This window comes from Tiliqua scincoides, chromosome 6 (genome assembly GCF_035046505.1).
Source record: "Tiliqua scincoides isolate rTilSci1 chromosome 6, rTilSci1.hap2, whole genome shotgun sequence".
In the NCBI taxonomy this organism is placed as follows: domain Eukaryota; kingdom Metazoa; phylum Chordata; class Lepidosauria; order Squamata; family Scincidae; genus Tiliqua; species Tiliqua scincoides.
The window spans coordinates 11,715,055-11,727,085 of NC_089826.1; positions in this window are offsets into that span (position 1 = coordinate 11,715,055).

Genomic DNA, 12,031 nt, shown 5'->3' on the forward strand with positions numbered 1-12,031 from the left:
GCCCAGTAAGAACTTCTGTTTAAACCAGATCACTGACAGGATCCTCCTGGCTTTGCAAGTCTCAAAAAAGTTCACCTTATCAGCTGAAGCCTCTGTTTTGATCCTTTTTAGTCGGGGGGGGGGGGCTGCCTTCTGGAGCACTTGTTTAGCTGCAGGTGTATAGGATCAGGACCATTCCTGCCTGGTCCTTGCACCAGAGTAGCCTTGCACTCTCCTTCACCTGATCTTCTACACCAGCCAAGGCACATTTGCTTACTTGTGAGTAAATGCGACTGTGAGGCTTAGTTTCGCTTTCCATAGGGCTCAATACATTCATCTGCTTGGAGGGAGGGACTTCCTTCTCAGATGTTTTTGGGGGCTGCATTCACTGGATCAGGACCTTTCCAGTGTCGTTGAATTCCTCTCAGCCTGTCTTTTCCGATGGCCTAAGGCAAGTTTTCATACTTGTGAGTAAACGTGCGATACAGCTCAGTTTCACTTTCCATAGGGATACATGCATTTTTTGTTCTCCAGTTTTTTGGCCATAACTTTTGTTAGAAGGGAGATATTTCACTCTGGTTTTTTGCATTGCATTCCGCTCGAAATTCCACATCCAACGGTATATAATATGATGGGGTTACTCCTAACCACCGAGATTTTAGCATGTCACCCCCCCGTGTGCGTAGCCCGCCCTGTGCGCGTCACCCAGTGCGGCCCGCACCCCCCGCACCCTGCTAGCGACACCACTGCCTATTCCAAACACACACACACATATATAGCCTAGCTGCAAATCTAAGCAAACTAGAATTTAAATGCAGCTGAACTCCAAGAGAACAACTTTAAAATAAAAATAGTATTGAACTGTAGCCATTCTTTATAACATTCTTAGTAATAATTCTTGAAAATTAATTTTCTCTTGTTTTATCTCATAAAGGGATGCTGAACTTGCAAAACAGAGAATTCAGTGCTCTCTATTTCCACAACTTGTGGCCAGATTTGCAGATGGCACCATACAATTCGGGCTGGGGATCACGAAAATGGATTTTGAAGTACAGTATAGTCTTCCAAAAAGATATCTCAGACCTGGAACAAAAATGGAAAGTATGGTTCAGTGTCAATATGTGTAAAGTTATGCACATTGGAGCCAAATATTTGCAGTTGTCCATAGAAGTAAAATAGCCACAATCCACAGAAATAAAATAGATTTCACACAAACGCTGACAGGGTTGAATTGTCAAAAGTGGCATCGCTAGGAGGGCGTGGGAGATGTGGGGTGCACCAGGTAGTGTGCAAAGGGGGGTTGATATCACTACTGGCCAAAAATTTTAAAATCTTGGCATTTTCCAGTAATACCATCATTTGATGTGCAATTTCTTTCAGAATGCAGTGAAGCAAACCGTGTTGAAATACCTATTCTATCAAACTTTATAGCCAAAAAACCCTAGTGACACCACTGATTGTTGATGGCCAGCCAGGGAAAGGATCGTGGGGACATATTGGACAAAATAGGGACAGTTACTAGTCAGGTTGCAGACAACATGGACTGGACTGGTAAATAAGGGTAGTTTGGACTTATGCACAGCTCTCTGTTGTGCCACACAACAGGCAGCTATCAAGGGATACCTAAGCGTATTTGACGTTTCAGAGCCCTTTTCCTTGGGTGTCACCAACCCTTAAAGACTGGGGCTTTAGCTCCTTCTGTGTGCATCATGCTCTGAGACCCTAGTGGATTTAATTGCTTCTGCCATGAAGATGAATGCCTCCCACACCACTCCCTGACAGTCAGCAGTGCCTCTTCATTAGTCGTCAGGAGCACAAAACCTCAAGGGCATTGCCAATACGTACTTCAGTTGAACTAATTTTGCCTGTGATGTCTCGTACAGTGAGCAAGGAGGTTATTTATCGCAAGGCAGTGGGACATTACCTGGTATTACAGCCTCAAGCGCTGTTAACTTTTGCATGGAAGCTTCTGCAATGATGCCACTGGGTCTTCGAGTCATGACTGATTGCTCACTTTCGCTGTTCTTCCCTTCCCCATTTGAATTGCAAAGGAAACTGGTGCATTTTGTTCAGTACTGCTTCTTGCCCACTAAAATGACCTTAGGGAGGCCAGTAGTCCCTCACCTTCAGGGTGGACCTGAACATTAAGATAGACAACAAGCTACCAGTATTATCCTCAGATTAGAAGCTCCTTAAGTGGAGAACTAAATGTCATAAGAGATACACCACGACTTGTTGCTCCATGTCTTTCCCTTTTTGGCAATGACTAGTTTAACGTAGTAGATGCTGTGATGTCATTGCATTGTGTAGTACCCTCCCCAGCCTCACAGCATAGACTGTCACTCTTGAGACAGGTTGCAATTATATTTTGTGTTGCAATGATATAGTGTCATGCATTGCAGTAAACTAGATCAGCAGTAAACTAGATCAGCAGTTCTCAAAAAGTGCAAAACTTTTTAGCACCAGGATCCACTTTTTAGAATGAAGGTCAGGACCCACTGGAAGTGATGTCATGGCCAGAAGCGACTAAGATGATTACGGGGCTGGGGCACCTTCCTTATGAGGAAAGGCTACGGCGTTTGGGCCTCTTCAGCCTAGAAAAGAGACGCTTGAGGGGGGACATGATTGAGACATACAAAATTATGCAGGGGATGGACAGAGTGGATAGGGAGATGCTCTTTACACTCTCACATAATACCAGAACCAGGGGACATCCACTAAAATTGAGTGTTGGGCGGGTTAGGACAGACAAAAGAAAATATTTCTTTACTCAGCGCGTGGTCGGTCTGTGGAACTCCTTGCCACAGGATGTGGTGCTGGCGTCTAACCTAGACGCCTTTAAAAGGGGATTGGACGAGTTTCTGGAGGAAAAATCCATTATGGGGTACAAGCCATGATGTGTATGCGCAACCTCCTGATTTTAGGAATGGGTTAAGTCAGAATGCCAGATGTAGGGGAGAGCACCAGGATGAGGTCTCTTGTTATCTGGTGTGCTCCCTGGGGCATTTGGTGGGCCGCTGTGAGATACAGGAAGCTGGACTAGATGGGCCTATGGCCTGATCCAGTGGGGCTGTTCTTATGTTCTTATGTTCTTATGAAGTGACATCATCAAGCAGGAAAAAATTTAACACCCCTAAAAGACAATATCAAACCGAATTAATTAAGTAAATTAGAAGTTTACAATAAGAATAAGTTTAAAAAATTATTGAAAATAATTAACCCTCTGAACCCTCCCAAGCAGTTGCTGATCTGGTAAAAAAAATTACCCAACATCCTAAATGCTGTAATCCTAACCCAAAGCCCCATTAGCTGTCATTATTAAAAGCATATACATACGGCTCTGTAACATTTCCCCAAATGCAGTCACATTCCATAGTAGCATCAAGTCTAATGTATTAAAAATAAAACATGCATTGAAATGAATAGAGACCCTCCTGAAATTGGCTTGCGACCCACCTAGTGGGTCCTGACCCACAGTTTGAGAAACACTGAACTAGGATTTCCAGAGAGATAAGATGGTCCTGAGCAAATTGGAGAATACAGATGCATTAAATAATAGATAAATAGGGGGAAACCGCTTATGTAGGGGGGAAAAAACTAGTGCGCATTTGACATATGGAAATGTAAGTCTCATTGAAATTCCACAGGGATACACATGTGGCATGGCCAAGAGAAGCTTACTTCTTTTCATAGATGAAAACTGTCTTCCTAAAAGGGTTCATAGTGATGTAGACCGTAACTTTTTATCTGCTTTGACTTGTTCACCAGCTCAGGCAGTTCCTGGAAAAACATCACCTGACCCCAGTTATAATGTAACTGATCGCAATTGGAACGGGGAATTGCAGTGTGCTGTATGTCCAGAACCTTTGGGGAAACTGGGTGAAATCCTTAGAGTGCAACCCAGACCCACACTTGGGCTGATGCAAGTCCCTTGTTCCGGCCTGGGAGAGTTGCAAAAATGCTGTAAGCCACTTTTGTGCCACTCTGAGGGGAGGTGGGCCAGCGCATGGACGTGCGTCAGCCTTCCTATGCTGACGAAGGCCTGGGGAAATGGTGAGTTGCGTCAGCCAATGCAGGGGTCTGTGGGGGGCATGGGGAGGGTGAAGAGGCATTTCAGAATGGACAGTGGGCAGGACCGTGGGTGGGTGGGTGGCGAGCAGGAGACGGGGCCAGGATCCAGCAGTTATGCCAGATACTGGGTGGCCCAGAGCAGTCCCAAGCTGCTCAGATTTGCACTGCCAAATTAGGTGGCGCATATTCGAGTAACCCCATTGAGGCTGCAGTGGTTTTCCCTGGGGCAAGGGGAAAAGTTTCCCTTTGCTTTGGGGTGAGCCACAAACTGCCCGGAACCTGCGTGAAATTAGTGGGAATTAAGTTAGTCAAAACTCGCTTCTTTCGTTGATTTCAGTGTTGGTTAGTCATGACGAACTCTCGTTGGGTACACACTTTTAACTGGTGCAGAAGAGAACAGCTAGGTTGCTTACTGGTTTGACCATTAGATACCATATCTTGTGAGCTTTTAAATGCCCATACTGGTTGCTAGTTTGTTTCTGCACACAATTGATTCTGGTTGTAACCTGTAAAGATAAATCTGTCAGGATACCCAAAGTGCCCCCCTCTGGAGGCAAAGAGAGTTTTGAGCCCAGCAGAGGCCACGAATATCTGTTCGCGGGCTCTGTCAGGCTCCGACAGAGCCCTAGAGCTGAAAAATTGTCACTTCTGGTTTCTCTGTGAAACTGGAAATGACATTTTTAATGCCTATTATAAGGACCTCTGAGGACCCTCCAGAGGAAAGGGGAGTTGGAGGGTGTTGAGGGGGAAGCATTTGCCCATATCCACAGTTTCAGGTAACTGCAGGGAGTTCCATAATGGAACCCTCACAGGTATGCCTACGTATATTGCATTTTAACACTCATTGATCAGCAACCGCCTTTGTTTTTCAGTCTCCTCCCCTGCCCCAAGGGTGTTTTTTGTGAACTTTGGAGCCAGTGTGATAAATGGGTTTCTCCAAAGTTGTGCACAGTTCTCCCTGCGTGAAGCAAGTAATGTCAAGCTGCCTGTGAGCATGTGTGCACCGATCAGGTGATTCCTCCCCCCCTCCATGTTCCATTATGACTTGAAGTGCTATACTGGAATATTTCAGCCTTCATTAACTAAAATTAATGTGAAGTTCCTACAGTCTGGCATGCTTAATGCTCATAAAAGCTGCAGGGCTGCTCACCTGTGCTGAGGAAGTGATTATCTCCATCTCTCTCAATCATATATGCGGGCCACAAATATTCCTAAGCCTTAGGTTTCTTATTCCTATCGTACCTTTGCTCCCTTAAAAGTGGGGCACCGAAGGACGGGAACAACAAAGATTCCATTACAATGCAATCAGAAAGAAAAACCATCATACGTGGCAGAATAATAAATGATAAAAGTCCTAAAAACAGCAGAGCAAATGAGTGATAAAAGCAGAGCAACCCAGCCTGCAATAATTGAACGGCAACTAAGAGCCCAATCCTATGCACGTCTACTCAGAAGTAAGTCCCATGAGAGTCTATGGTCTTACCCCTAGGTAAGTGTGGATAGGATTGGGCTGTAAAACTTTAAAAAAAAAGGGGGGGAAGGGGGGTGCTAAACCGAAAAAGAAGGTTTTTAGCCCCACCAGAAGGCAGTGCCGATCCACCCATTTTGTAGAGCTAATTACCAGAAGCTATTGTGTTCCTCACTGTCAGAGCCGCTGGGAAAATTTATATCTCACCCTTCCTTTGCCAAGGCAAAAGCTCGGGGTGTCTTACAAGTTTCACGAAAAGTAACAATGAGGCTTGCAATAAATAACACGGGGCCTTCTCAGTAGTGGCACCAGCCCTGTGGAATTCCCTCCCTCTTGCTTTACGAACCGCTCCCTCCTTGGAGACACGCTGCGGGACCTGAAGGCATTTCTTTTTAGACCAGCCTTCTGAGTTATCGGCCCTTTTTAAACAGGGACATTTGCATTTTACGAGTTGGTCCCTTTTATAAGCTATCTGCTGCTGCCCTGCCATTTGTATTGTATTTGTGTTTGATTGTAGTTGTTTTTAGGTTGCTTGAATGCATTATGAATTAGGCTGTGTTGTACTTTTTAAAATGGTGTTTTTGTGAGTGTTGTGCTATTGTTATCTGCCTTGGATCACCTCTGGGGGAGAAAGGTGGGATAGAATATGATGAATAAAAAATAAATACAACATAGGTAAAACAATTAGTAAAGACAATTGGGGGGGGGGTGATATCCCAATGGCACCCCAAGGGCTGCTTACCGGTACTCAGTTTGATGAATTGTAGATTCACCTCCTGTTCTACCTCCTTACTGGCCCACTCTTCCTTCACGCCCCAAATTTCCTGGACATCATGGTTGGCAACCTTCAGTCTCGAAAGACTATGGTACAAGCCTGCAGCACCCGGTATTCCCATGCGGTCTCCCATCCAAGTACTAACCAGGCCTGACCCTGCTTAGCTTCCGACATCATCCATGCTTTATAAGGCCTGAAGAATACTGGTGTACCTAGGGGTCAAGGGGACAAATGTGCCACAGCAGCCCCTCTCCCCGCCTTTTTTTTTCCTTAAGGCCCCTATAGAGGGCCTTAGAAGGTATTCTGAGAGCTGGGAAGTGAAGTTATTTGAGGCCTGGGGGGTGGCATTTTGGGGGTCCTGGCCTCAGGCAGCACAGGGGCCAGGATCACAATTGCTGAAGAGGGCTAGAGTTCTGCTGAAAAAGAGTGCACATCTGTTACCCTGCATGTGCTTGAGCTTGTCTGATCTCGGAAGCTAAGCAAGGTCAGGCCTGGTTAGTACTTGGATGGGAGACTGCCCGGGAATACCGGGTGCTGTAGGCTTATACCATAGACTTTCGAGACTGAAGGTTGCCAACCAACCAAAATATGACAGTTACAATACCATAAATAGAAACAACAGCAGCATATAAATAACAGTTTAATCGAATGTTTCTCAACCAGTGGTACAGGTACTTGAGGTGGTGGTCCTTGCAGGACCCCTGGATGTCTGCCGCCCAGCAATGAGTCCAGCAATGCAACACAACAAACAGTGGTAGAAAGCTTAGTTTCAGGGATAGAGCTCAGTGTATGCTTTTTGCATGTTTAGTAAAGCCCTCCTGTCTTCTCCGAGCCTCTGACTTGTGTTTGTAACGTCCACATCTGGCCTTTCAACCTGGAAGTAACTGGCAATGATGTAACTTCCAGCGGTACTTCCAGTCGGTGGACAATGCGCAGTGGTACAGCAGGGGACAAGCCTTGAGAAATGCTGGTTTAATTGGTATCCATAAACAATATAAAAAACCTTAGTAGCATAGCAAGAAACAATTCAATCCAACAGAAAGAAATCTAAAACAGCTAATTGCAAAAATCAATACACAGAATATGCATGTGGCCAACTGAGGGCCCAATCCTATCCAACTTTCCAACCCTGGTGCAACCACCATGTAGCCTTGATGTAAGGGAACAAGTGTTTCCATACCTTGATAAGGCCTCTGTAACTGCCCCACCACCCCAGGATGCAGCACACATCCCATTGGCACGGCTGCACCAGCGCTGGAAAATTTGATAGGCTGGGCCCTGTGCCTATAAACAATAATTCACCAATAATTCACTCATTTTAGGATTGTTACTACATTTACAATTTGTATAAGTGTCTGTATTCAAAAAAATCTTCTACCCCTTGAATTGGTTACCTTTTGAGTTGATCCAAAGTTTTTTACAGCCCAATCCTGTTTCTGTAGTCAGTGCCTGCCTGTTGGCAACCTGCAGTCTCGAAAGACTCTGGTATCGCGCTCTGAAAGGTGGTTCTGGAACAGCATCTAGTGTAGCTGAAAAGGCCGATTCGGGAGTGACAATCCCTTCCACACCGGGAGCAAGTGCAGTCTGTCCCTGGTCTGTCTCCCTGGCTATGGGCCTTCCTTCTTTGCCTCTTTGCCTCAGTCTGTTGGCCAAGTGTCTCTTCAAACTGGGAAAGGCCATGCTGCACAGCCTGCCTCCAAGCGGGCCGCTCAGAGGCCAGGGTTTCCCACCTGTTGAGGTCCACTCCTAAGGCCTTCAGATCCCTCTTGCGGCTGTCCTTGTATCACAGCTGTGGTCTACCTGTAGGGCGCTTTCCTTGCACGAGTTCTCCATAGAGGAGATCCTTTGGGATCCGGCCATCATCCATTCTCACAACATGACTGAGCCAACGCAGGCATCTCTGTTTCAGCAGTGCATACATGCTAGGGATTCCAGCACGAAATGTAGTCAGTAGTGCCTTACTATTGTTAAAGGGGCTTACTCCCAGGTAAATTTCTATAGGTCTGCAGCCTCAGTTGGTTAATATGGCATCTTCCTCTGTTATTTACCCTATCTCTATTTCCCCTCCCTTTCCACTATCATTTCTATTGTGTCTTTTCCCCCCTAAAATGTCAGCTCCTGCCCTTTCATAGTGTCAAGTACATGGATGGTGTATTAACAGCAGTAATTACTATTATTATTCTCTCAACAATTTCTCCTGTGAAACATGCCAATGGAAGGTTTTTTATTAAAGGCTGGCTCCTGCGTACTACAGTCTAGTAAACTATTAATCAAGTCTCTGTGTCATTTTGTTTAATCTGGAAAGTTGTTAGTTTCCAGTTGAAGAACACTGAATTTTCAGAGCTGCAGACAAAACACACTGGCCACAATCCAGCCCAGATCTGAAGATGTTGCAATCAGCTTTAGTCTCTGTGTAGTTCTAACTCTTCAGTATTACATGCTGCCTTTGAAAACAAAATACGACGGCACCTTTAGACAAAGAAAACCATAAAATTGAAGACATTTGTTAGACATGTTTAAAGGTAATTGGAGCCTTACCAAGCTTGGAGAGTGCAAAACTGGTGACTTCTATTTTCAAAGAACAATTTGCTCCCTGGGAATAGGGAAGAAGCTATTGATTTTAGGCACATGTCTGCTGCTCCCCTGAGCTGTAATTGTAAGTGCCACATGCTTACTGGCGCAACTCTTACTTCAGTCCATGCGCCCTTTGTGGCCAAAGGGAGAGTCTGCTCTTTAAAGCTCTTCTCTGGGGGTAATAGTGAAAAATGCCACAGACACTTCAGCCAGGTGCTGGCTGCCTAAGTGGGGAGAGCAGAGGAAGGAAATTACCCAGGGAGACCAATCTCTGCAACTTGCCAACTGCAGTGCAACCACTACAGGATTGGACGGTGCCATCTGCTGCTATTTGGCATGACTTCTTCCTGGGCGTACAGAGCTTGCTATTGTCCTCGACCTTGGCAGAAGAACCTGGCACTTAGCCCACAAGTCTGCCGCCTTCGAAGCGAGATAGGAGAAGCTGGAAGGGCACATTGTGTCAAACCAACAGTAGTCTCTATTTCTTTTGATCCCGCAGCATCTCGATCGGCGAAAGAGACAGAGTTTATCAGAGATGCAATACCTGTGTAACCAGACCTAGTGCCCCTCACCAAGATGGATGCTGAGGTTGTGCTAGCCTGTGTTCTACCCCCTCTCCAATGTTCTAGTTCAGCATTCTCCTACCCTCTTCCTTTCTGTCTGCCTCTTCCTTTCCAATTCAGGGAGTGGAAGGAGAAGGAGGCAAGTGGGGAGAGAGAGATGAGTGCATCAATCTGCATCAATCTGCATCAGTTGACCTAGTGAGTGGTCCGGCTCTGCCCCTGACAGCTAAAATTAATAAAAAAAAGAGACAAACTGAATCTTTCTGGGAACTGTTCCAATGGGTTCAAATGGAATGTGCTGGACCAATATGTTTCTAACAGCCCATCCTATCCCCTGCCACACTATAGAATGCAGCCATGCCAACGAAGTGCATGCTGCGTGTTTTGCTGGGTGCTGGTGGGGCAATTAGAAGACCAACCAGTAAAAAACTTTTACTTACCTCTGTGTGGGCCTTCTGGCAGTTTATGGGTCTTTTCAGACTGATGCCTTTTTTTTTTTTTTGCTGGCAAATGTCCAAGAAAAGGAAGAGGCAGGACTGGTTGAAAAGTGGGTGATAGAATCCAGCGTGCCCCTTTGCCACTGAGATCCACCCCTTCGGCTTGCTCCCTGCCCTCCCCCTCCCCTTGCTTGAATGTTCCCAAACCCCTCTTCCCTCCACCAACTTATCGACATTGGCACAGCCTCTACGAAGCACTGACCTGAATGCTGGACCTCTGGCCATTTGTGGCATAGCCTTGAAGCACACAACGGCGTCATTAGAACATAAGAGCCCTGCTGGATCAGGCCAAAGGCCCATCTAGTCCAGCTTCCTGTATCACACAGTGGCCCACCAAATGTCCCAGGGAGCACACAAGACAACAGACACAATCTGTGTCCCAGTGCCCTCCCCTGCATCTGGCAATCAGAGGCAGCCTGCCTCTAAAACCAAGAGCTTGCACATACCTACTATGACTTGTAACCCGTAATGAACTTTCCCTCCAGAAATTTGTCCAATCCCCTCTTAAAGGCATCCAGGCAAGATGCCATCACTACTTCCTGTGGCAAAGAGTTCCACAAACTAATTACACGCTGGGCAAAGAAATATTTTCTTCTGTCCGTCCTAACTCTCCCAACACGCAGCTTTCGTGGATGTCCCCTGGTTCTGGTGTTATTTGAGAGGGAAAAGAGCATCTCTCTATCCACTCTGTCCATCCCCTGCATGATTTTGTATGTCTCAGTCATGTCCCCCCCTCAGGCGCCTCTTTTCTAGACTGAAGAGGCCCAAACGCGTCCCACCTTTTGCACCACTGCAAAGGGCTGTGGTAGTGTGCAAGTTCCAGAACTTCAAGGCCTAGACAGGATTGGTCTGTAAATGTGGTCCTTTCGTATCCCATCATAGCTTTGACCTTATTCTCTTTTAACTACGCATCTTCAGCTTCCATGCACAAATGTTTGTAGCATTGAAAAAAATGGGGCCACACTATGCCCTTTTCCTGTGTGTCATTGGAAAGGGATTTTAAGTCACATATAGTACGGAGCTCTGTGGACGAATAGGCCCCTCTCCCCATCCTCACTCGAGAAGTGCCAGTTGGTTTACCTTGTATCAGACACTGCTTTGTCCACACAAGCAGATGACTGGAGGAATGAAAACTGGGAAAGTCATTGTCCACTCAAAAGTATCTTTTTTCTCTTGAGATTGTGGCCTCTCTACAATGATAAAATCACAAGTCGCATATCTTTGGCAGTACATTGCAATATTTATCCTTATAAAGTGTTGTTAAGTTTAACCCTAAGCTAATTGAAGCCTGAGAGGAAAGGGGTGAAAGAGAGACATTGGAACTTGTTCAGTGCAACTGTGTGTATAAGTTGGGAAAGTGATTATTGTTCTGTACAATGCAGCCAATTTCTTAGGAAGCCCCTGTTGTTGATGACGATATAAAACACTGTCTTCAATATAAGCTCATATGATATACTGTACTGATCTATATAGGTGGCATATACAACAATACTGCCCTCTACAGCCTCCATCCAGTATCAGTTCAGTTCAGTAAGACCTTTATTGGCATAAAATACAGAGAAAGAACAAAACAAAACAGAAATATACAAAGACAACACAACACAAGCATAAACATCAGTCACTACCCAGAGTCCCAGGGCTCTGCCTGGCTATTACCCCAGATAAAAAGGAAGCGACATTAATCCAGCGTCTCAGAATCAGGTGTAGAAAGGAGAGACTGAAGCATGATTGAATCCTCCCAGCCCTGCATCCTAGCTAACAATGGGCCTAGATATTTCCTGCATCATGTAGCGGGCAGTAAAAAAAGGTATGCATTAAAGTCTCAACGCAATCCCTACCACACTTGCATTTCCTCTCTGAGTAGGGGATACCGCTGAACCTGCCAGTTAATAAGGCATATGGAAGAGTGTTACACCTTGCCAGTGTGAAAGCTCTCCGGGCCTGTGGGCACACCAGGTGGTAAAAGAAGGAGGCCGGTTTCCCAAAACTGACTGGAATATGGAGATGGAGTGGAGAACATGTGGTTCTGGCGGCACTAAACAGCTCTTGTTGTTCGATATCAAGAATTCTTCCTTTAACGATTCTGTAAGCTGCATCACAGCCA